The sequence below is a fragment of the Gymnoscopelus microlampas genome, assembly GCF_963454915.1.
Source record: "Gymnoscopelus microlampas genome assembly, chromosome: 6".
Classification (NCBI taxonomy): domain Eukaryota; kingdom Metazoa; phylum Chordata; class Actinopteri; order Myctophiformes; family Myctophidae; genus Gymnoscopelus; species Gymnoscopelus microlampas.
The window spans coordinates 9,011,648-9,036,285 of NC_139943.1; the positions used below are offsets into that span (position 1 = coordinate 9,011,648).

The 24,638-nt window shown below is 42.8% G+C and overlaps 1 protein-coding gene across 1 annotated transcript in view; it reads right to left on the reverse strand.

The window, feature by feature from the left end:
* tbxas1 (thromboxane A synthase 1 (platelet)) overlaps nucleotides 1-24,638 on the reverse strand; it is a 184,998-nt gene that overhangs the window by 128,970 nt on the left and 31,390 nt on the right. The window lies entirely within an intron of this gene.

A 24,638-nucleotide genomic window follows, 5' to 3' on the forward strand; every position in this document is an offset into this window, starting at 1 on the left:
CCCTAACCCTAACCCCGAAATAAAGTAACCAAAACACGAAAAAAAACTAACAAAATCCGCCCAAAAAACTTAACATTTTGAAAATACAAAATGTGTAACTGAAACATTTGTAATTGAACATTTGACAGTTACAAATGTTTTTCACGATTTTTCAAAAATAGCAGATCTATATGAGCTTGTATATCTGCTATTTTGAATAGCCAAAGTGTAAAAAAAATAAGGGCTATAGTCCACCGAAAGTCCATCCCCCCCACCTTCTGAGAGCCTGTGACGTCCCTGATGGGGTTCCTTGAAAGTTTGACAGCCACTGTGCTACACTAAACGGAACAGAGACATTAGACTCATTGGTAACACATGTGAAGGAAAGTAAGGAAAGGGCCCAACAACATGTTATGGTCACGATTCACCAGGCTTGGTTCCAGGCTTCAAATAATTAATATAAATATTTTCGGTAACTTCTATACAGGCCGAATGAATGGGCTTTCTATCTGTGGAATCAGAGCCGCTAAACAAAATGGCCGCCACTACTGTGCTCTATTGTAGTTGTAAATTAAACTGGGGGTCCTTGAAATGAAAAAGGTAGAGACTTTAGTGCATTGGTTCTCAAAGTGGGGTCCGGGGACCCCCAGGGGTACTTGAGGGGGTTCCAGGGGGTCCCTAGCCAAGTGATGGATAGGAACCAAATGGACCCTTATGGGTCTGTAGCTCTGAGGGTGTACAAATGGAACCAAATTAACATTGATTTTACAATATGAATTGGGGTCCCAGAGATATAACTGCCATTAAATGGGGTAATACATGTCAAACTGGGGGGGTCCTTGAAATTAAAACGGTTGAGAATCACTGCTAGAGAGCCGTAAAGATCTTCTCTTATGGGGGTCCCTGGCCTATCTTTTCAAATGGGGGTCCACGGGCTGATAAGAGTCAATTTGGGGGTCCTTATCACTAAAAAGTTTGAGAACCACTGCTTTAGTGCACTAAACATCACTGCATCCAAACAGGCCAGTGTCGTCTCACACAAAACAAAACGCGTGACATTTGAAGGATTTATTTGCGCTACAGGGACGCGTAAAAGAGAGAGAGAGTCCCCCACAGACTCCTAAAAACCTTGCACCATGTATTATTCATAATAATACATCCAAGCCGTTTTCTGCTGACACGCAAGTCCTTGGAACGCCCAGGCTGAGGACTTTCTGCTCCCGACTTTGTTTGAGGCATGGTGGGGCATTATGGGTATACAGTACGGCGGGACGTTATTCAGTCATGTGATAATGCACTGTCCGTCCCGCTCGCTGAGCCGGTTCTTTGCTTATGAATTCCACAGAGAGAGAGAGAGAGAGAGAGAGAGAGAGAGAGAGAGAGAGAGAGAACCCCGATTCTTTACTTAAGTAAAAGTAGCAATACCGTAAGGTAGAAATACCCTGTTACAAGTGTAAATGTCTGGTATTAATAAAAGTTCAAAAGTATTGGCATCAAAATACACTTAAATTGGCAAAAGTAACTCATTATGCAGAATGGCCCATTTCACAAGTTCTCAAAATGTACAAAAATCTGCCAAAGTATAACTTGCTGAAGTGGGTAATGTATTGTAGTGCATTGGTTCTCAAAGTGGGGTCCGGGGACCCCCAGGGGTACCTGAGGGGGTTCCAGGGGGTCCCCAGCTAAATGGAGGATAGTTAGGAACCAAATGGACCCTTGTGGGTCTGTAACTCCTAACGGGTCCATTTGGCTCCATTTGTACACTCTCAGAGTTAAATTAACATTGATTTTACAATATAAATTGCGGTCCCAGGGATAGAAATGCCATTAAATGGGTGTCCGTAGCCCTAATGCATGTAAACTGGGGGTCCTCTTGAAATTAAAATGGTTGAGAATCACTGGTAGCTGGCAGTGAAAAATCTTCTCTTATGGGAGTCCCTGGCATATATTTTGAAATGGGGGTCCGTGGGCTAATAAGTGTCAATTTGGGGGTCCTTGAGATGAAAAAGTTTGAGAACCACTGTTGTAGTGGAGTAAAAAGTACAATATTTTTAATCTGAGATGTAGGAGTAGAAGTACATAAGTAATGAAAATTGGAAATACTCCAGTAAAGTAAAAAAAAAAAACTGCAACAAGTGTGTCTTTAAAGCTATCTTGAATGATAATTTATTTAGTGTGAGATGAATGTGAGATGGTAACAAGTTCCAGAATGCTATACGGACCTCAATAGGCTCTATGCACAGCAGCCATATTGGGAATGAATTGGGCCACTTCCTTACTTCCTTCACAGGTGTTACCAATAATACTAATTAAGGGCAAGGCTCCGTTCCATTTAGTGTAGCACAGTGGTTGTCTTATTTTCAAGGACCCCCATAACTCTGAGAGTGAATGTACACATTTGTACACTCTCAGAGTTACACACCCACCATAAGGAGCCATTTGAGAACCAAAATGGAGTGTTTCTAGTGAGCCAACATGCACGATATCAGCACCCTGACTAGAATGGAACAGAGCCTTCATTGGTATCATTGGTAACACCTGTGAAGGAAGTAAGAAGAGGCCCAATTTCTTTCCAATATGGCTGCTGTGCACAGAGCCTATTGTGTTGGTATAGGCGCTCAACAAAGCCGGATACACTGCGGTGGATTCGAACGCCCAGATTCCAGCCGCGGTGGGCAGGCATGCAGGCACTTTACCACTGCGCCACCCGAGCACCCTTTGAACCATCTTTTTGCCACACAGCTTCAATATCCCACCTTGACGACGTCTGCGTCAAAGTCACCACGAAGGGACGATCACGGACCTGGCTGTGGCCAGTCAGTACATCGTAGCTGTCGAGCAGAAACCTTATATCTCCACATATGTCAACTTTTAATGTTTTTGTCATAAACTAATGCCCTACTTCATCATACAAGAGTGTCACACAAAAGTAGTGAAAATAGCTGACCTTGTAGATCAGCTATTTTCACTATTTTAACCCAATATGACCTGGAACTGTGTCATTTTTAGATTTGAGCTAAAAAGCATTATTTTACACTTTGGCTATTCAAAAATAGCAGATATACAAGCTCGTAGCATGTAGATCTGCTATTTTTGAAAAATCGTGAAAATATGTGCAAATCTTTGAATAAATATATTTTTAAAGCGAACATTTTTAACTCAAATCTTTGCTTCTGGGGGGTCCCTGGAACAAGATATTTTGATGGGGGTCCTCGGCCAAATACATATAATTTTGGGGGTCCTTGACATGAATATATATATATATAAACACATATAGAAACATAGGTTTTTCAGAATACTGTTGAGATTTAGGAGACATGTAGAATCGGCTTCAGGTCTCAATGGGTTAAAACAAAAAAAATGAAAAAAGAGGGAACGGTTTTGGACATGTGAGGTTTCGGCCCGACGGCGACAAAATGTACCAACATTAACGCTGTCATCCACAGCGAGCGGGCGGCATCAGAACAGATCCTCCTCTATGACTCCAAAAGGGCCTTAAAATAGCTTTTTACTGTCACCGCTGTGCACTCCATCCCTTAATGTCCTCAAGGAGATAGATCCATTACCATATTAATAATGTGATGTGAACGGCTGATAGATTAAACTACAGCAATAAAGCAAGCGGGCCCAGCCAAGGCACGACTGGCACACACACACACACACACACACACACACAGACGCACACTGAGGCCCATTTTAATGACAGCGCGGTAATTATAACTCTATGTGTCAGAGCTGACAGTCAGGCCCTAACGCATGCATCACATCAGAGCAGAATCCATTCGACACACACACACGCACACACGCACACACGCACACACACACACACACACACACACACGCACACACACACACACACACACACACGCACACACACACACACACACACACGCACGTCCATCATTGTTATTGGTGTCGTCTTGTTGGGTTCTATATTCAGTCCCATTTCTCACATTTTTCGAGGAATAGAAAGTCTCTTGCAATCTCAAGTTATGAGTTAGTTTCTCCATTACAAATATCTCCTCCACAATGCGCACTGAGCGCCGCGCTATGAGCTTTAAAAAATCTTGACAATTTGTGCAAATCTGTGTATATATATTGTTTTAAAGCGAACATTTGTAACTCAAATCTTTGCTTCTGGGGAAGCACAGAGGCACAGATCGGAGTTAAACATGTTCACTTTAAAACATACATATACTATATATTCAGCACACATTTTCAACATTTTTTCAAAAAATAGCAGATCAACAAGCTTGTATATCTGCTATTTTTTTGAATAGCCAAAGAAATCTTAAAATGACACCGATGCGTCCCCCAGTCTCAACACATTGAGTGCCAGTCGCGTATATCTACACGAACCTATTTAAAGCCGCCACGTGCCAGTCGCGTAGATCTACGCCAACTGGTCTTTTTTTTTTTTCACTCACAGGTTCACATTGCATTGTAGGCCCATCCACTTCCATTCTAAAGCTGACACCAAATCGCCATTTTATCGGTTGTAGTTTTTCTCGTCGCTGATCGCTGTTTAACATAAACCGCTGTAACTACAAGATGGCGGATCGGGTTTCCATGCGGTCTTCGCTGGTCGACTCACAAGGATCGGCTGTGTGTTTACAAAGAGTTGAATGCGCAATTTTAACAAATTTAACTTTGTTTGTGGCGACGTGAAAAAAACAAAAAGAAACAATAAAACGCTGGCACTGGTGAGAACATTATGAGATTAAACATGGAATGTGTTAATGGATTAAATGTATGGCTATAATCAGCTGCTTGTCTGTATAAATGCGTATGAGGAACAGCCTGGCTTGTTGGAGGTGCTAATTGAGGCTGAGGGGAGCCAGTGGGTCCCAGAGCGAGCTGCACGAGGGGACCATGACAGCAGGTGGAGCGGCTAAATGCCACATGAGGGGACACCAGCACAACATGCATTTCATCAGTCAGGGGTCTTCAACGTTTTTTCAGGTGAAGGACCCCTTAAGCTCAGTGGTTCTCAAACTTTTTCATGTCAAGGACCCACCAAATTGATATGTATTTGGCCGAGACGAGGACCCCCATCTGAAAAGGCGTTGTTGTGCCATGGAGGACCCCCAGAAGAAAAGATTTGTGTTTAAAAACAAAATCGTAATACTTTTAAGATTTAAAAAAAGTTCAAAAATAGCAGACGTGCAAGATTAGACTTGTATATCTGCTATTTGAATAGCCAGATAATATATGAATAAAATAATAAAATAATGGATAAAGTGGTTAAAATCATTGTGATGCTGTATCAACAACGCGCCACTTCGCACCACGTTGTGAGCTTGTAGATCAGCTATTTTCACTACTTTTGTAGTGACACTCTTTTGTATGATGAAGTAGGGCATTAGTTTATGAAAAAAATCACACCCTGTGTGAAGAGAGTGGTGCCTTTGATGAGCCCTGTATTGGTATTGATGTTGTCGTCAATGTTTGTTTATTGGACAGACATACATACATACGGACACACGGACAAAGTCAGATATAGGAGTGGTTGGCACCACTCAAAAACATAAAAAGTTGACATACTGTATGGAGATTACGCCCGAGAGCTACGATTTACTGACTGGCTACAGCCAGGTCTGTGATTTTTTCAAAGGTGAGTGAAAACACTAAAAAAATCTCTGGCACTGTGGGTAGACAATGTTTTTTTTTCTGGCACTGAATGAGTTAATTATGATTAAAATAATGAATTACGATTAACGTAATGGTGAGCTAATTGCAATTAATCGAGTTAACTTTGACAGCCTTAACTGTAATTGAATGCAATCATAAAGAGATAGTCACTTTTAAGTAGTGGTTATTATTAAACATGGCCCTTTAATTGCTTCAGTCATCAAATCAATTTCTCTAGGCCTACTTTTTGCTTTTTTTAAAATGTCTGGGGGGGTCAATAATAAGTGGAAAAAAAACAATGCTAGGCAAGCTCATTGGAGCCGGGACCCTGGGGGGGGGGGGGGGGTAATCACTTATTATTAGTGATCTAATCTGTGTTGTTCTGGTTGCACCACCAGAGGATTTTAAGTTGAGTCATTCTAGTTTTACATTAGAACATGAATCAAATATTAACCAACTTAAAGCTGCACTCTGTAACATTCTCAGGGGGGAATTTTGATCTTCAGGCAGTACCACTTGTCCACCAGTAGTGGTCAGACCACAGGATATTAATGTCTCCATAGAGACCAAATACAACCACCACAGTTATTACTTATACCCATACATTGTATTCACTAAAATAAAGTTACATAGCATAGCTTTAAGCCTGATTTATATTTTCACCGAATGACAGCGTTGTACAGCGATAAATAGCAGATCTACAAGCTCTGACAATGATGTGTCATAAAGTGAGCTTGTTCATCTGCTATTTTCGAGTTGAGCAAGTCAGTGGTGCTCAAACTTTTTGTTGACTTCTGTATCCCCTTTCCCTGCTTTCTGAATCCAACGACCCCCTTTATCAGACTACTGCATTTTACATAGAAAATATTGACGTCAAAAATCTAAATTTGAAGTCAATATGTTCAAAATAAAACAGTGTAAGAAGGGCAAATAAGTATTACTTTCTACTCAGTAACAGTTGTGCCAGTCAAGTTATTGATTTAATTTTAAAACTTTACAGATCGGCAGGTTCACACAAAGTTTCTTAACGTTTCATCATGAAATACAACAGTAAAAGTTTTTTTTATCCATTTTCCACTTTCTCTCACGTGTCGTATCCCCCTGTAGTACCTGCGAGTACCCCTAGGAGTACATGAGAAACTCTGACCTAAGTGATCCAAAGTTTCAAGGTGAATGCATTCATGTTGCCTCCTATGATGTAACAAAGGACCTTCTTTGCTCGACTTAACTTCGGTGCGATGGTGCGATGATGACCTAGAACAGTTGGATTTATGCTCGTTCTAAAATGCAGAGAGAGAGAGAGAGATACAGTAGAGCGTGAGTGAAGCTCCGACATCAAGTTAATAATAGATTTATGGAGGCAACAGTGTTGGAAAAAGAGGACCGATTTAACATCTTAGTGGCATCACAGATCCCAAAATGGGACCAAAATTATGTTATTTCAGAGCCCTGCATGTGTCTGGAATGGGAAATATGCTGTTGTCCCCAACAATATGTCCCCAAGTGTGGAACTAGTGGTTCTCAAAGGGGGGGGTTCGAGGGGGTCCTCAGCAAATTGAGTTAGTACAGCATCACAATCACCTCAAGCACTTTATCCATTTATATGTTGGCTACCGGTATTTTTTTTACACAAATCCTCTCTTCTGGGGGTCTCTGGCACAAAACATTTTCAGATGGGGGGGGTCCGCGGCCAAATACATGTCAATTTGGGGGTCCTTGACATGAAAACCTTTGAGAACCAGTGGTGTGGGGGATACTGTCATGACAATGTGATTGTGTGCATTTGTTTCTGCATAGTACAGGATATTGTATTGGGTGATACTGTCGTTCATTGCTGATTAGGGTCTTTGGCGCCTCCCCAGCGGCATCAATAAAGGTCTTATCTTATCTTATCTTAGGGTGGGGAGCCTTTAGGATCTTAACGATTCCGGTTCCTTAACGATTGTCTCTTAATGACAAGCTGTAATCCTGGGCGCTACTCTCCCTCTGCCAGCCAAGGGAGAACCCCAAACTGAGCTCATGCTAACTTCAATGCATGATGAATAAGCTGACCACTTCTTATCACCTGACAGGGGGGAGTTTCCCCGGTTGGACGTGGCGTGTGGAAGGAACACGTTATTCCAACCAGTTCCTTTCCCCTCCATCAGGCGTCCCGGCTGACCAGGGGGAGGCAGTATAGAGACCAGGATTTGTGCATGTTTTTTGTGAGGGTACCTACCCTAGGGGACACGGGGAGAACATGCAAACTCGTCACAGAAAGGCCCTTTCGCCAACCCCACCTAAGGTATGGGCACTGATGACACGGAGGAGAGAACACGCCCCCAGCCAGTGTTGCCAAGTCTCGTGAGAGAAATACTGTACGCCAATCCAACTCCAAAAACAAGCCAAATCTTGCTAGAGAAATAAGCCACATCGCAACTCGGAAAACAAGCCCAAAATATGGCCATATATTTCTAATAAAAAAAAATAGATGTATATATCATTATAATTACTATGTAGGTATATAATAATTTATGTTTTGGTTATTTATTATAACATTACATACATACTTGAGCCAGGGGCTTAATAAGTAGACACCAGACCAATTCTGACACTCAATGTGATTCACACTCCTCCCCAAATCTACAGGGAATTATAGTATATACATCAAAGACACGTTGGCTTGTTAGATTTGCCAAAGAAGCCACTGCGTTTTTAAAAGAAGCCCAAAAACCCACAACCCGCGACTCGGCATTTTTTACCGCAAAAAACAAACTAAAAGTTGCGGTAAATAAGCTGACTTGGCAACACTGCCCCCAGCGCCCACAGCTTCCCTGTGGGAATTGAACCCAGGACCATCTAGCTGTGAGGCGACAGCGCTACCGACTGCACCACCATGCCCGAGCGTTTTCCTAATGGTGTGTCTGTTTTTGCGTCGCTACTTTTAGCTGTATAGTACTTTTTTCTTTACTCTGTACCTGTATTCTTAACTGCTGTGCTGCCTCTGGTGAGTGGATAAATTCTGTCTGTTATAAAACCTTGGCAGTTGACTGTCCTTGATGGTTAAGGGATAATCAATGGGGAGAGGGTCATTATTTAGAAATAAACCCCAACAGGGTGATTATGGCGTCGGGTCTAATCACCCTGAAGGGGTTTATTTCTCAATAATGACCCACTCCCCATTTATTATCCCACTTATTACACGGCTACTTAATAAAGAAATGAATACATTGACCCAAAAGTAACAAAACGAAGGATTTCATGTATTCCATTCATTTATGCCAGGCGTGCCCAGTGCCATGCGGTCGCCTCGGAAAACAACAGGAAGTGTTGATCAAATAGAATCAATATTCGGTCACTGCACTGTCTATTTCTCACTTCAAATGTTTTCAAAAACATTCTTGTAACCAATGTTTAGCTGTAAACGACATTGTGTGTTTGTTTACATGGCTGTCATGTTGGATACGGCACAAAATCAAGCGAGGCAGATTGATTTTGTGCCAGGTGCTCTGAGCCTTTGATTAAACAGCGGTCTGTTATTGAGTTCAGAGGTCATTATTCAAAAATAACACACCGCTGAATTCAGTGATTCAAGCATTCAACCAAGCCGTGTAATAATGTGAAATAACTTCACATTGATGGAGATACACATGTTTCTGTGTGGAGCTTGTTGAGGGGGAAACATGGGGGGGCACGGAATTAAATGGAACACCGGGACATTGTCGCCATCCAACAATGGGGAGTCAGTCAGTTGCGGAAAATTATTATTATAGACCCGATCAAAACTGAAACAAAAGATTACAGGTTAACCGCTTAGAAGGAGTAGTTCACCGCAAAAAAATGACTTATTTTCTATCAATTACACACCCCATGAAGCCCCCATCCTGAGCCAATAATTTGATGACCAGCGGGTAGGAGACTCAAAGAGTCTCCTATGAGTTTCCTACTGAGTCTCCTAAAAATTATTGGCTCAGGTTTGCAACAAAAAAAAAATCCCCATGAATCCAAGGCTTCATGGGGTGTGTAATTGATAGAAAATATGTATTTTTTTGGGTGAACTACTCCTTTACGTCCATTACCCAATACAATAAAACCAAATAGCGAAAACAGCAGATCTACACACTCTAGAAGCAATGTGAGCTTGCAATGTAAAATTCTCAAAATGTTTGCATAATGGACCCAAAGTAGGGACACCGGGTTGAAAATGGTTATACATATAAATAGAATCTCTGTCTCTCACTAACCTCTAGCAGCCCCCCCCACACCCCCCCCACCTACTGTACCACCCCTTCCCATCAACAACAAAATATAATCTACATTCCCACGGGGAACACAGGCCAGGCGCAGCTCCGCTGCACATGTGGTGAAACATCTCATTTCTTGCACACAAAACCCCAACATGACCGTGGAATGGTTGACGGGTTAATGTAAACAGCTACATTGTTGTGTGCAGGCAGCGATCCCGGCAGGCATGCTGGTGAACTTATTACGCTGTCATCATAATGTGACACAGAGTTTACTGTAGCTCCGTGGCAGGCCACACTAAGCCTGCATTGTACAGTATGCATTGTACTATGGATGGTGTGGGATTGCATTTTCTGTGGCCGGCGATGTGACACGGTGGTTACCGTCCAATGCCAACGCGAGAACTCGTTTTACACAAACAATGTTTGTTTGCCCTGTTGCTGTGTGGCAAGACAGGGCCAGGGTAAAGAGTGTGTGTCTGTGTGTGTGTGTGTGTTTGTGTGTGTGTGTGTGTGTGTGTGTGTGTGTGTGTGTGTGTGTGTGTGTGTGTGTGTGTGTGTGTGTGTGTGTGTGTGTGTGTGTGTGTGTGTGTGTGTGTGTGTGTGTGTGTGTGTGTGTGTGTGTGTGTGTGTGTGTGTGTGTGTGTGTGTGTGTGAGAGAAAGAGAGAAAAATAGAGAGAGAGCGTGCTTTGTTTCCATGGCTTCAGCGTCTGGAGGCACGTGGCATTCTTTGCTTGGAAATTGCGAAAAGAAATCTTTACGAATATGACATTGTTCAATAATTGACAGTTAACAAGCGCACGTCTGTGCGACGCGCACAAATGTTATTTGTGAACGCAAGCAAGCAGAGGCTGTACAGTAAACACACTGCTTTTAGTGAGCTTTAGTGAGAGTTTGCTGCGTGTGCGCACACACACACACACACTCACACACAGACACACACACAGCGTTTAGGAACTATTATTAAAGTTTAGGAACTATTATTTCACTAGAAGTTATTCCAATGAGAGAATGTCCAAGAATGACTATTCAGATCATATAGGGTTCCCTCTCTCCGTTGTTATCTCACCACCTACAGTAGGCCTATAGACAGTTGTAGAATTATGCTCTAAATCTAATGACAGAAATCTCCTCTTATGGGCACAACATTTTTTCAAATGAGGGTCTGCGGCCTTCAATACTGTACGTATCAATCTGGAGTCCTTGACATGAAAATATGTGAAAACCACAGCAGTCTGGGTAACGTAATGATTATGGCAGTTTATAAATGCTCCATGCATGCAGATGGTAGTGTGTAATAAGGCAGTGTGTGCATACAGGTGATCAGGGTAGTGTTTTAATAAGGCAGTGATTCTACATGTCTCCTAAATCCCAACAGTATTCTAAAAAACATATGTTTCTATATCAGTGGTCTTTGTCAAGGACCCACAAAATTATATGTATTTGGCCGCCGACCCTCATCAAAATATCTTGTTCCAGGGACCCCCCAGAAGCAAGTATTTGAGTTAAAAATGTTCGCTTTAGAAATATATATATTCAAAGATTTGCACACATTTTCACAATTTTTCAAATATAGCAGATCTACAAGCTCATAGCGCGGCACTCGGTGCCGCGCTATGAGCTTGTATATCTGCTATTTTTGAATAGCCAAAAGTGTAAAATAATGCTTTTTATCTCAAATCTAAAAATGACACAGTTCCAGGTCTTAATGGGTTAATAAGGCAGTGAGCATGCAGATGGTAGTGTGTAATAAGGCAGTGTGTGCATGCAGGTGATCATGGTATGTGTTTTAATAAGGCAGTGAGCATGCAGGTGATCAGGGTAGTGTTTTAATAAGGCAGTGTGCATGCAGGTGATCATGGTAGTGTTTTAATAAGGCAGTCATGGTAGTGTTTTAATAAGGCAGTGTGCATGCAGGTGATCATGGTAGTGTTTTAATAAGGCAGTCATGGTAGTGTTTTAATAAGGCAGTGTGCATGCAGGTGATCATGGTAGTGTTTTAATAAGGCAGTGTGCATGCAGGTGATCATGGTAGTGTTTTAATAAGGCAGTGAGCATGCAGGTTGATCATGGTAGTGTTTTAATAAGGCAGTGTGTGCATGCAGGTGAACAGGGTAGTGTTTTAATAAGGCAGTGAGCATGCAGGTTGATCATGGTAGTGTTTTAATAAGGCAGTGGGCATGCAGGTGATCATGGTAGTGTTTTAATAAGGCAGTGAGCATGCAGGTGATCAGGGTAGTGTTTTAATAAGGCAGTGAGCATGCAGGTTGATCATGGTAGTGTTTTAATAAGGCAGTGAGCATGCAGGTTGATCATGGTAGTGTTTTAATAAGGCAGTGAGCATGCAGGTGATCATGGTAGTGTTTTAATAAGGCAGTGAGCATGCAGGTGATCAGGGTAGTGTTTTAATAAGGCAGTGAGCATGCAGGTGATCAGGGTAGTGTTTTAATAAGGCAGTGAGCATGCAGGTGATCATGGTAGTGTTTTAATAATAAGGCAGGGAGCATGCAGGTTGATCAGCCAAGGACAACATAACAGTGCTGAGCCTGCAGCAGTTATTAAGTCACTTCAGAAATGTCACGCGCACACGACACGTTTCCACTGCCCCGCGGTGACCTTAGGAAATTATTAGCAGCAGCAGCTCTACGCAACTGACACTGTGACTGCATTAAACCTGTCGCTTTGACAGAGAGAGAGACAGAGAGACAGACAGACAGAGAGACAGACAGACAGACAGACAGACAGACAGACAGACAGACAGACAGACAGACAGACAGACAGACAGACAGACAGACAGACAGACAGACAGACAGACAGACAGACAGACAGACAGACAGACTGACTGACCGAAGTCCAAATCGTGAAGGTGATGAGGGGCAAAATGTATTTATTTGCACAAGCAAGCTTTGCTCTTTGTGCATGTAGTGGTGGCAAGAACACGCACACACGCATGTGCATGTCTGCCGCGGGAATCCGTGCCCATGCACCTGCACGTGTGCTGTGAACATCGGCCACTTCGGCACGTGCATGGCTCTGCCTATCTGTGCCCGCACGTGTGCGTGTGTGTGTGTGTGTGTGTGTGTGTGTGTGTGTGTGTGTGTGTGTGTGTGTGTGTGTGTGTGTGTGTGTGTGTGTGTGTGTGTGTGTGTGCGCGTCTTTATGGAGGGGAGTAATTGAGTGGTGGAGGACAGGGCTCAACACCACAGGGAGCCAGCTGGACTTATTGAGGGATGAGCCCCCCCCCCCGCCCACCCTCCCCTCCTTCTCTCCTCTTTCTCATCCCTCTCTCTCCTCTTTCTCCCTCTCCCCCTATCCATCTCTCTCTCCCTGCTCTCTCCTCTAAGGCAAAGCAGAGTATAGGGGCAGAGGGGTGGAGAGAGAGAGAGAGAGAGAGAGAGAGAGAGAGAGAGAGAGAGAGAGAGAGAGAGAGAGAGAGGAGAGAGAGAGAGAGAGAGGAGAGAGAGAGAGAGAGAGAGAGAGAGAGAGAGAGAGAGAGAGAGAGAGAGAGAGAGAGGCAACCCTCCACAGGAGACACATTGCCTCCACTCAGGCTAAACAAGAGTGTATAGGAGGAGAGGGTGGGGGTGACGGAGGTGGAGTAGAGAGGGGGGTGTAGGGTGAGCTTCAGGGAGACACTGGAGGCTCAGAAAGAACACCAGTGTGTGTGTGTGTGTGTGTGTGTGTGTGTGTGTGGGGGGGGGGAGATGGAGAGACGGAGCGTGGACGGAGGAGTGGAGAGAGAGAGAGAGAGAGAGGCTGAGAGCCAGAGAGAGAGGAAGATGGTTTAGGAAAAGGATGCGAGGGGGCCGAAGAAAACAAAGGAAGGAAGCGAGGGCAGGATTATGGGAGGATGAGTGGAAGGTAGGAGCAGATGACAGAGACGCCGGGGATGGATGGAGTGATGAATGACGGAGAGATGAAGAGGAGTGGTAAGACGGGGAGAGGTCGTGGAGAGGTTGCGTGTGTGCGTAGAGGGGGCTGCGTGATGTCCACGCGTGCGCGCGCATGGATTAAAGCAAAACTTTATCTCACGACTGAAAACCTAATGTGCGATTTGTGAAACAGTGTGAAAGGATCCCCCCCCCCCACACACACACACACTAGCACCGATTCCTAAACGATGAACACAATATGTAAAATTAGGATGCTTTAGTAATGTTGGTCCTGCTGTTCTACATACTGCCAACGGGTTCAAAAACACAAATTCACAGATTCAGGCTTTAACCGTTGCTTTTATATTAAATAAATATACATAAGATATTATGGAAGATGCTTCTGAACATGTTGCTAGTTTGACCACTTCAAATGCTCTAATCTTAAAAACGAAAATAGCCTTTCTACAAGCTCTCAATGCGTCGCAGACGCATTGAGAGCTTGTAGATCGGCTATTTTTGCTGCGCAACATGCTCCCATAGAAGACATGCTGGCTTCCATGGAATCCAAATGACTGAAATCAGTCTTGGCAACTGAGAACTTTAATCCATGCGTGCGCACACGCACACACGCACACAGAGATGAAGATCCGTCAGGGACTATCAATTCACACCATGTCCATCAACATAGTAGAAACACACATACGCCTACAGCAGCAGGGTCTTCACGTTTTTACAGGCCAAGGACCCCTTAGCTGAGAGAGATGAAGCAGGGACCCCCACTCTATATTGATAAAATTGTGTTTTAGATTTTTGGCGGTGCAACCGCCCCTATATGTGAGGTTGGGACATGACATTTGCTGCACTGTGATTGGCCACCATTGTACCCCCCCTAACCCTACACATTCAATGCAAATCACTGGCCACCATTGTACCCCCCTAACCCTGCACCGTGATTGGCCACCCATTGTACACCCCTAACCCCTACACATTCAATGCAAATCTATTGGCTGACTCTATTCAGGACTGTGATAGCACCACACACTTCAGAAATATTACTTTTCTTTAAGTGAACTTCCATCACTGTGATGACCACTGTGACCACACCGCCCACTTCACACACTGGGTGTGTTTTTTTTACTCTTTGCCAAAAATAGCCGATCTACAAGCTCACAAGCTTGGGGGGGGGGGGGGGGTTAGCAGTGACAACACAGAAATGTGTGGAGAGGCTTAATTGACTAAAATGAACACAAAAAAAACAACAGAGGAACTGAAGTGCACTAGTCTCTCTCAACACATCTCCCCAAACACCAAGAACTTACATTACATTCTTAAAATAACTTACAGAACTACATGCAGAGACCGTTACTCTATTTTTTTCACAATCAACTGTAAAAGAGAAGTTAGCGTCAGAGCGGTACATTGTGTTCTTCTCACCAGAGAGAGGAGAGTATGGTGATGATGTATATTTATGACACATTTATACATTTTATTCAGTGCCTGTTGACCAGAGAGCTCTGATTGGTTCGTATTGGCAATGCACAGGTCAGAGATGTATCCTAGGAGGTCAGTTGGTTGTCAAGGGGACTTGACTAAGCTGAATGCTGGGAGCTTTTTTCCAGTGTTGATTTCGTCAACTAAAACTATGACGAAAAATGTTCGTCGACTACCTTTTTTCACTGACGAAAACTAAATAAAACTAAAAACTAAGCTACGATGACTAAAACTAAGACAAAATATATTGACAATTTTATTGACTAACATGTTAGTGAGGGACTAGCGGAGAAGAGATCCAGTAGAACTAAAAGACAAGTCATTTTATGTTTGGTTGCGCTCGGGTGTTGCGCTCTGAAAATAGCAGATCTACAAGCTCACAACGCGCCGCACTGCGACGCGTTGTGAGCTTGTAGATCGGCTATTTTCACCATGCAACCAAGTGTAAAATCAGACATTACGACGCCATCAAGGCATCGCCAAAATACATTTTAGTCGACTAAATCAACTGTAGATTTAGTCGACTATAACCTTATGATATTTAGTCGACTAAAATAGACTAAAACATTTCAGGTGACTAAAATATGACTAAAACTAAATGCAGTTTTATTCAAAAGACTAGGACTAAAACTAAATCAAAATTTGCTGTCAAAATCAACACTGCTTTTTTCCCCCTTTTTAAAAAAAGAAACAGGCTGCAGATGATCAGATCAGACCTGTCTGGTTAGGATGCAGGCCTGGGTTTAAATCAAGCACTGCGACAGACAGTGCAGATTGACCGTTGACCAGGTGGGTAGCAGATTCTGCAGACACTCGTGTACGGCATGGCTAGTGTATGGAACTCCAACACCCCCCCCCCCCCCCCCCCGACAAATCAAACTCAGCTTCTTCTGTGCAGTCTGTTCTCCTATATGGCAGTGAATGCAGGACCCAGAAACCAACGGTTGCTACACTAGAGCAGTGGTTCTCAAACTTTTTCATGTCAAGGACCCCAAAAATTGACACTTACTAGCCCGTGGACCCCCATTTGAAAATATTTGCGAGGGACCCCCATAAGAGAAGATTATTTTTTACGGCTCTAGCAGGGATTTTCAACCATTTTAATTTCAAGGACCCCCAGTTTGACATGCATTAGTTAGGCTACGGACCCCCATTTAATGGCATTTGTATCTCTGGGACCCCAATTCATATTTGTAAAATCAATGTTAATTTAACTCTGAGAGTGTACAAATGGAACCGTTAGGGTCCATTTGGTTCCATTTGTACACTCTCAGAGTTACAGACCCATAAGGGTCCATTTGGTTCCTATCCATCATTTGGCTGGGGACCCCCTGGAACCCCCTCAAGTACCCGGACCCCACTTTGAGAACCACTGCACTAGAGTGTTGCGTGCAGCACTTAACATCAGCAAGAGCACGCATGTTACCAACAAGAGTCTGTATGATGGAATACCAAGGGTTGAGCGAGAAAATAGCAGCAGCCGGGAGAATGAGAGTAGCAGCCAGGGACACTGCCAAAGACATCAAGAGCTGCCAGCCAGCAAAGTGGTGCTGTGGGAACCAACGCACGGGCACACCGCGGTCACGAGGCCGTCCCACATTAACATACATGGATGTACTCAAGAAAGACGCAGGAGCACAAAGCACCAACGAGCTGGCCAGATGTATGGAGAACCGGGGATGACCGTCCCCTCTCTCTGCTACAAGTTTAAATAAAAAGCAAAAAACAAGAGGCTAGCATTAACGAATAACATATCCACCATCCACCTTAACTGTCAACCTGGTGTTCCTATTTTTGGGCATGTCGTTGTAGGTGAAAATGTTCCAAAATGTCCCCAAATAGTCAAAATAGCAGATCCACAAGCTCAAAACGTGTCGCGATGAGCTTGTAGATTGGCTATTTTTGCTATTTTTTGTATGACAAAGTATACATACAGGGTGCTTAATTTGCAAGAGTGTAACGTTTCACACGCAGGAGGCTGTTCCTCAGACATCTGAAGGAAACATTAAAATCTGGAAAATTACGAATCCTTTAAAAAAAAAAAGATCTATCTCATCTGTAGATTTTCCTACTTAGAGACTTGACACCAACAATGCGAATGCTCTGTCTTTGTTCCTTATTATGGAAATGAGGAATTATGCTTTTGTCTGCTGGGTAAATATGATTTAGCAATTTCAAAATGTTTGTCTGTTTGTGTTCAGAATCAGAGGACTTGTGATGAGCATTTTATATTCATTTTATACGGATCAATTGAATAATTGAAAAAGATAGCTTACGTTCCTACGTGTACAAAATGATAATAATAATAATAATCCCCAAATTTCCAGATGAAAAAGAAATAGCGAAAATAGCAGACCTACAAGCTCATGTGTCGCTGTACAACACTTTGTGTGATTAACTATATGGGGCTTAAAGGAATAGTTCGCCCAACAAATGATTTATTTTCTATCAATTACACACCCCATGAAGCCTTGAATTCATGGAGATTTTTTAGTTTTTGTGGCATTGCTAAGCCAATCATTTGATGACCGGCGGAAAGGTGCGAATGTGTCCGGTAGGAGACTCAAAGTTGACTCTTTGAGTCTCCTACCGGAGCCGCCGCCTGTCATCAAATCATTGGCGTAGGAATGCAGCAAAAAAAAAAAAATCTATATGAATTCAAGTCTCCATGGGGTGTGTAATTGATAGGGAAAAAAATATTTTTGGGGCTGAACTATCCCTTTAAGAGGGGTTACTCTATTATGAAAATATAATCGTTAGTTGCAGCCCTGTTGTACATTAACCCTGTGTGCACTAGAGCAAGGCTTCCCAAACCTTTCAGGCCACGACCCCCCCAAAATAATCTTATTTGAATTGTGGACCCCCCCCCCCACCCTGACAAGCACTTGGAACTGTACTGTAGGCATTACATTTAGTTTGACTCGGTTCCACTGATAAATATTGGGGAAATAGCCCAACTACGAGCTTGTAGATCGGCTATTTTTGTCTCTCTAATGTAATATTTGACAATTTGGCCAATTTCGTATTAAAAAGGTCTTAAAAGTCCTTAAATTGTCACTTTAGAAATGTGCACATACCCTGTAAAGTATAAGTACACTTATACAGACGCACGCACGCACACACACACACACACACACACACACACACACACACACACACACACACACACACACACACACACACACACACACACACACACACACACACACACACACACACACACACACACACACACACAGTCCCGCCGCGCGGCAAGCATTATGCTACCTCCGTCTTTTTTCCACAACCCATCAGCAGCACCATCCGGTTCACAGCAGCAGCCCCCATCCCTCTCCAACTGACCCATCTGGACACATCCATTTATTCTGCCTTCTGTCTCGGTAGGGAAGCAACAGATCTACTGCTGCTTGCTGCTGCTGGTACTCTCCTCACCACCATGTGACTCTGGCCCTGTGCTCATGACCATGAAGTCACGCAGTCTTATGCAAAGTCTTATGTAAAGCATGCTATTGAGACAGATGCCACGTTCATCCCATTGTTTGTATAGTTGCGAATGTACATTATTATAATTTTTTAAAATATTATCATAATGTTTAGACTGACGCTATAGGTTCTATGATCCTAGATTACCGAGGCACTATACACTGTCTCTATGCATTTGATTGCAATTGTAGAGGGGGGGGGGGGGAGAGAGTGGGGGGAGGAGAGATTAGGAGAAGAGAGAGAGAAAGAGATAGAGGGGGGCAGAAAGAGAGACAGGTGGAGAGAAATGGGGTGAGTAGAGAGAGAGAGAGGAGGGCAGGGAAGTAGAGAGTTAGGGGGAGAGAAAGAGAGGGAAGAGAGAGAGGAGGGGGGGGGCAGAAGAGAGAGAGCGAGGACAGCGAAAAGATAATTTGAGAGAGGGGGGAGAGACAGAAGGGGAGAGAGAGAGAGGCGATATGGGGGGGGATAATAGGACGTGTGTATTCGCACACACATGTGCACGCGCACCGTGTATATGTCCATGTGTATGTTCAATGTGTCTAGGGAGCCCAGCCAGCCGGCCCGTGCACAAATCAATGGTGCACACATATCGATGCCGATTTTTACGAGGCACTTAACAATAAAAAAAGCAATAAGCTATGACATGGCTAATCCGCCGGGGCATCACGCGCATTGCAAAGCAATTATAACAACCCCGCCGTTCTCTCTCTGGTATGATTTACAGACACAGGCCTGCAGTGTCTTACAAAGCTTCTTGGATACCATACCAACAGCCACTTCTTCCAGGAAGCCGCCGGAAGAGATGATTACAGAACTGTTTTTGCCTGGGTTTTTCAAAACCCCAACAGCGCTGCTAGCCTAGGCCGCCCGCCGCAGACATCCGGCGACGTTTTCAACGGTTTTCAATTGTGTACCTGTCAACACATCCTGATTCTAGCAGGAGTCTCCCTGTATACCCCCCATTACCCCCCCCCCCCCCACAAAGGGTTAAACCCTTTCTCATGCTGTGCTCCCAATTTGTAATTTTCATCCCATCATTTTGTAATTTTCCCCTTTAATCTTCCGATTTTCAAGCACTGGGGCAAACAACACTTGCTCATCACTGTGCTGTGAAAATGGATGAAGCAGTTTCCCACAAAGAAATACACTTTTAAACTTCGATGTGAGACCCGAAAACTGACCACAAAGCTTTTAAAATGTTTTCAAGACTCAAAAAATAGCAGATCTACAAGCTCTCAGCTCTGAGCTTAAGTACATCTGCTAATTTCAAATATACTAAGTATAAAATAGGGCTTAACGTGGTTAATCTGTGGTATAGGTTTATACGGGGGGGGGGGGTGGGGGGGGCGGGGGGCGTTGGGGGGGTAGGCTATTTGCTGATACCCCAGAAAATCTCCCTCTTTTTCACAGCCTAATGTTGGCAGACATGCAGTTGATATTTAGAAGAAGTGGAGAGAGATGTTTTGCTTCTCCCTGGAGGAGATGGAGGTGCACATGTACATAACTCTGCCCGCGTGTAGGTGTTTCCAAATTGTCACGTATCGCTCCTCGCGACTCACTGGAGAGAGCTTTACTCTCGGCGCTTAATATCATAATACCCCCGTGATTGTGTGTGGGCTGGAAGTATTTGCGCGCCTTTGCTCGCGGCTTGCTGACCTGTCAGTCATCACACTGGATTATTCATGAAGTGAAATTAACTGTAAACTGAACCGTAATTACTCTTTAGCGGCTCCAATCTGCCTGGTGTGTGTGTGTGGGGGCGGACCCGGATAGGAAGGAAGAAGCTACACACATGACGGCAATCAAAAGTCGTCAACTCCGGGATGAACTTTGTTGTTGTTTACCGGAATTACTTTCTGAATTGTTTCCGTCTTCATCATCATCACAGCTTCGCTGTCAGTCTTGATGATACGCATACGTTCCATATTATGTTAGTTAGTGCTCCTATTAGGCTATAGGCTGTTTAGTTCTTAGCATCATTAACCCATAAAAACCGGGGAAAGCATCGGTGTGCTTTTTAGATCTAAAAGGACTGATATTTTTGGATTAAAAAATAATAATCTTGAAAATGTTTGAAAAATGTTGAATAATTTTGAATTACGAAGGTTTGAGAACTGATTTAGAAGGCATTTGTAGAATCGGCCTCAGGTCTTAATGTTTTTTTTTGTTACCACTTAACACATGGGGTGCCAAAACCGAATACCCTTCGGTTTTGCAAATAGTTACGCAGAGTGCCAAAACCGAAGGGTATTCGGTTTTGGTGTCTTTTTTGTTTTTTTTTCCACACGGGAGGGGCTGGAGCAGCTCTGGGAGTACCCATTGTGATCCTGAGAAGGATAGGGCCAAATAGATCACCGGAAACAAAAACATGGCTCCCCATCCGCTTCCTGTCTATTTCCTTCTTTAAAACGCCTATATCTCCGAATCTGTTTCCGGTGGGGAAAACCGGTCATAGCGCGAATGCGCGATCCCCCACGTTGTAACTTGCGAGTGAAATGTTATCGTTCCAGGATGTAGCTAGGGTCATGGCGCTACATGAATGGATGCTTTTTTTTACGTGGATTTGCTCGTCGTGTAGTCTAGAGCTTTAAACAGCAAAGCGCAGTCAATGGGGAGAATGCTGGCACCCACGGTAAGTTCTTATGAAAAAATGCTGGCACCCAATGTGTTTTGGGAGATTTTGTTTTGTCAGTAGCTATTTTGGGATCCAGCACCCCATCCCGATTTTTGTTTTGGGAAATACATGTATTTTTATACTTTTATTGAAGTTTCTAAGTAGCACATAACAGTATTATAAATATGTCGTCGCTGTCGGGTGGAAACCTTGTATGTCCAAAACCTTTTTTTATAAAAACATTTTAAAATAGTGAAAATAGCCGATCTACAAGCTCACACAGTGTGACACGTTGTGAGCTTGTAGATCGGCTACAGTATTTTCACTACTTATGTGCGGTAAACTCTTGTATGATGGAGTAGCAGGGCATTCATTCAGGAACGTGCAGAGAGGGGGGGGGGCTTTTGGTGCTTGAGCACCTGCCCTTTTGCCTCAAGGTGCCCTTTTCCAAAAAAAAAACAACACCCAACTGCCCAACACCCGTGGCCCTTATCAAGACAGATATTTGACAAATAATTATACATTTACTATCATTATTATTTATAACTATAATTTAAATGACCTAATAAATGACCCCACAAAAAGACCACCCCAAAAATCGGCACACTCGCGCTGTGCGCGCGGAGATGTGCCCTTTTCTAAACTTTGAGCTCCTGCCCCTTCAGTGCCCTCTGCACGGCCCTGCATTCATTTATGTTGAAATATGGAGATACAAGGTTTATGCCTCACAGCAACGATATCCTTTATCACTAAACCAATCATTTGAGTTCTACAATGTAACGTGATTATTTCCCCGCGGATTGAGCGCTCTCTGTTTGACTGGTTTAGCTTTGTTCAGTCCTAAAAGTATAATATTTCCCTCTCTTCTTTGCTTCTGCAGGAACCAACAGCTTTAGATAAGTCACAGCCAGTACCCGTCGCACATTTAAAAACTAGACAATGAGTCTAGACAATACCTTATTTTCAATTCTGCAATTCCTATCCTGAGCATACATTAACCACACTTTGGCATTTGAAAATAGTAATAAAAATAAATAATACATTTTCAAAAGATTGTTATACATTTGAAATGGGACATTCTGTATAAGTACTTTTAATTTTGGTACTTTAAGTACATTTTCATGCCAATACTTTTGTAGTTTTACTTGTGTTTTTCTATATTGCAGTATTGATACTTTTACTTAAGGGGTGAGACCACTTTGGTTGATGGTTGGGTTGTGTAGTTACCTTGCCATGATGTAACTCCAAAGGTGAACAAGAAATCAAAAATAATTGCTCCATAGATTAGAAATTGAGAATTCAAAATATGATCCTCATTGACTTACATTGTACAGTGAAACAGCTCTCAAAGTCACTCTCATTATTTTTTATTTCTTGTCCACCTTTGGAGTTACATCATGCCAAGGTAACTACATACTACACAACCCAAACCTCTACCAAAGTGATCTTGCCCTTTAAGTAAAAAAAAAAGTGAGTACTTTTTCCACAACTGATCCTGAGTAGCGTAAAAATGCTTCCAATGTTCTCCCTACTAAGGCCTTAAGCCCTGAACCATCACAGACTTCATTTACGTCACCTGATAAAGTGCTTTGAGTGTGAGATGTTGCAAGGGCTCAAAGATGGTACGGCACAGCATGGCCAGTCCTTTCATTTATGACAATTCCTATTACTTTTAAAACTCTTACTGTCCTTAATTACTGTGCTTTAAGGGCACGTGAGTCTTAATATTATCCATAGATCATTCTGTTAATTAAATTTGTGTTTACTTTAGGGTTTGTATATTATTTATTTTCAATTTCATTCTTTCATTATTCTGTATATAAATGTGTACTTTTTGTGTATTTACTATTTACTAAAATGTCCTCATTTGTTAGCTATTGTCATTGTTTACTAAATATAATCCCTTTTCCAGTCCGTCTCTCATTGAGAACGATGACAAAGCACCGCTGTTTGTTGACATTCTAACCAGGCTGCATGACTAACTGAATGATTGATGTTTGGAGGATACCCTGGCAACCCCTTATTTAATGTCACAACGCTATGAACTCCCTCAGGCAAAGTCTGCTGAAATGTTGGAAAAAGGGCGAATACAAGGGCTCTGCCAGAGCTCTCATGCATTTGACGGTTTGACAGTATAGGCACAGCCCTACAGTATAAGCCATCGCGGACTTCACGTGAACGCGTGTTTAAAAAAAGCCATACATACTTCCTTCGATGTCCGAAGAGTTCTTCGGAAGGGGAGGTGATATAACTACAAAATTGACGTCATTCCGAAGCTTCGTAAGGGGAAGTCCCAGAACTTTTCGATTTGAGTTAAAAAAGCATTATTTTACACTTTGACTATTCAAAAATAGCAGATCTACAAGCTCATAGTGCGACACTCGTGCCGCACTATGAGCTTGTAGATCTGCTATTTTTGAAAAATCGTGAAAATGTGTGCAAATCTTTGTATATATATTATTTTAAAGCGAATATTTTTAAAGGACAACTTTGTTTTTTTACAACCAAGGTTTATGTTTTAGCTTTTTACACAATAAAAAAGGTCCTGTGGTCTTTGATGGCCAGATGTGAGTTATTGGGGGCTAGAAGAGCTACTGTAAATAATAATAAAGAAATTGCCGGGTTATTGTGTAAAAAAAATGTAGCCACCTGCCCGAATGCCCCCCACCCACTGTAAAAAAAGATCGTGAAAATTGCTAAAACTATAGAAAGCAGTAAATTTAAAAAAATGAACACTCATATTTTATTTACTTTAATTACGAGCTAAAACATAAACCTTGGTTATAAAAAAACAAAGTCGTCCTTTAACTCAAAACTTTGCTTCTGGGGGTCCCTGGAACAACATATTTTGAGATGGGGGTCCGCGGCCAAATACAATCTGGGGTCCTTGACATGAAAAAGATTGAGAACCACTGACATGGTAACATGATTTATTTTCCAAAACAACAGTTAGGATTTAGCAGACATTTTGTAGAATCGGAACCTCAGGTTTTAATTGGTTAATTATACAGTAAGTGACTCTGTAAGGGGGGGGGCATTGGGATTGGGGACTTTGTTTTTGTTACCTAAGGCTGTTTGAGCTTCCGGTTTTCCCCAGACTGCAAACTCCTTCAGACTACTAGTGTGTGAAGTCTGTGGCAGAGACTTTATTCAAAGTGTACACCTGTATGTACTGTTTAATGACTCACAATCAAACAAGATGAACATATACATCATTATAAAACATATACAGGAGACTGCACACTTCTTCAGACCTCAAAAATCGGGATCGGTCGAGCTCTCTGTAAAAAGCAGTAGAAAATCCTCCGTTGCTCCCATTTTTTTCTAAATCATCTCAGCCC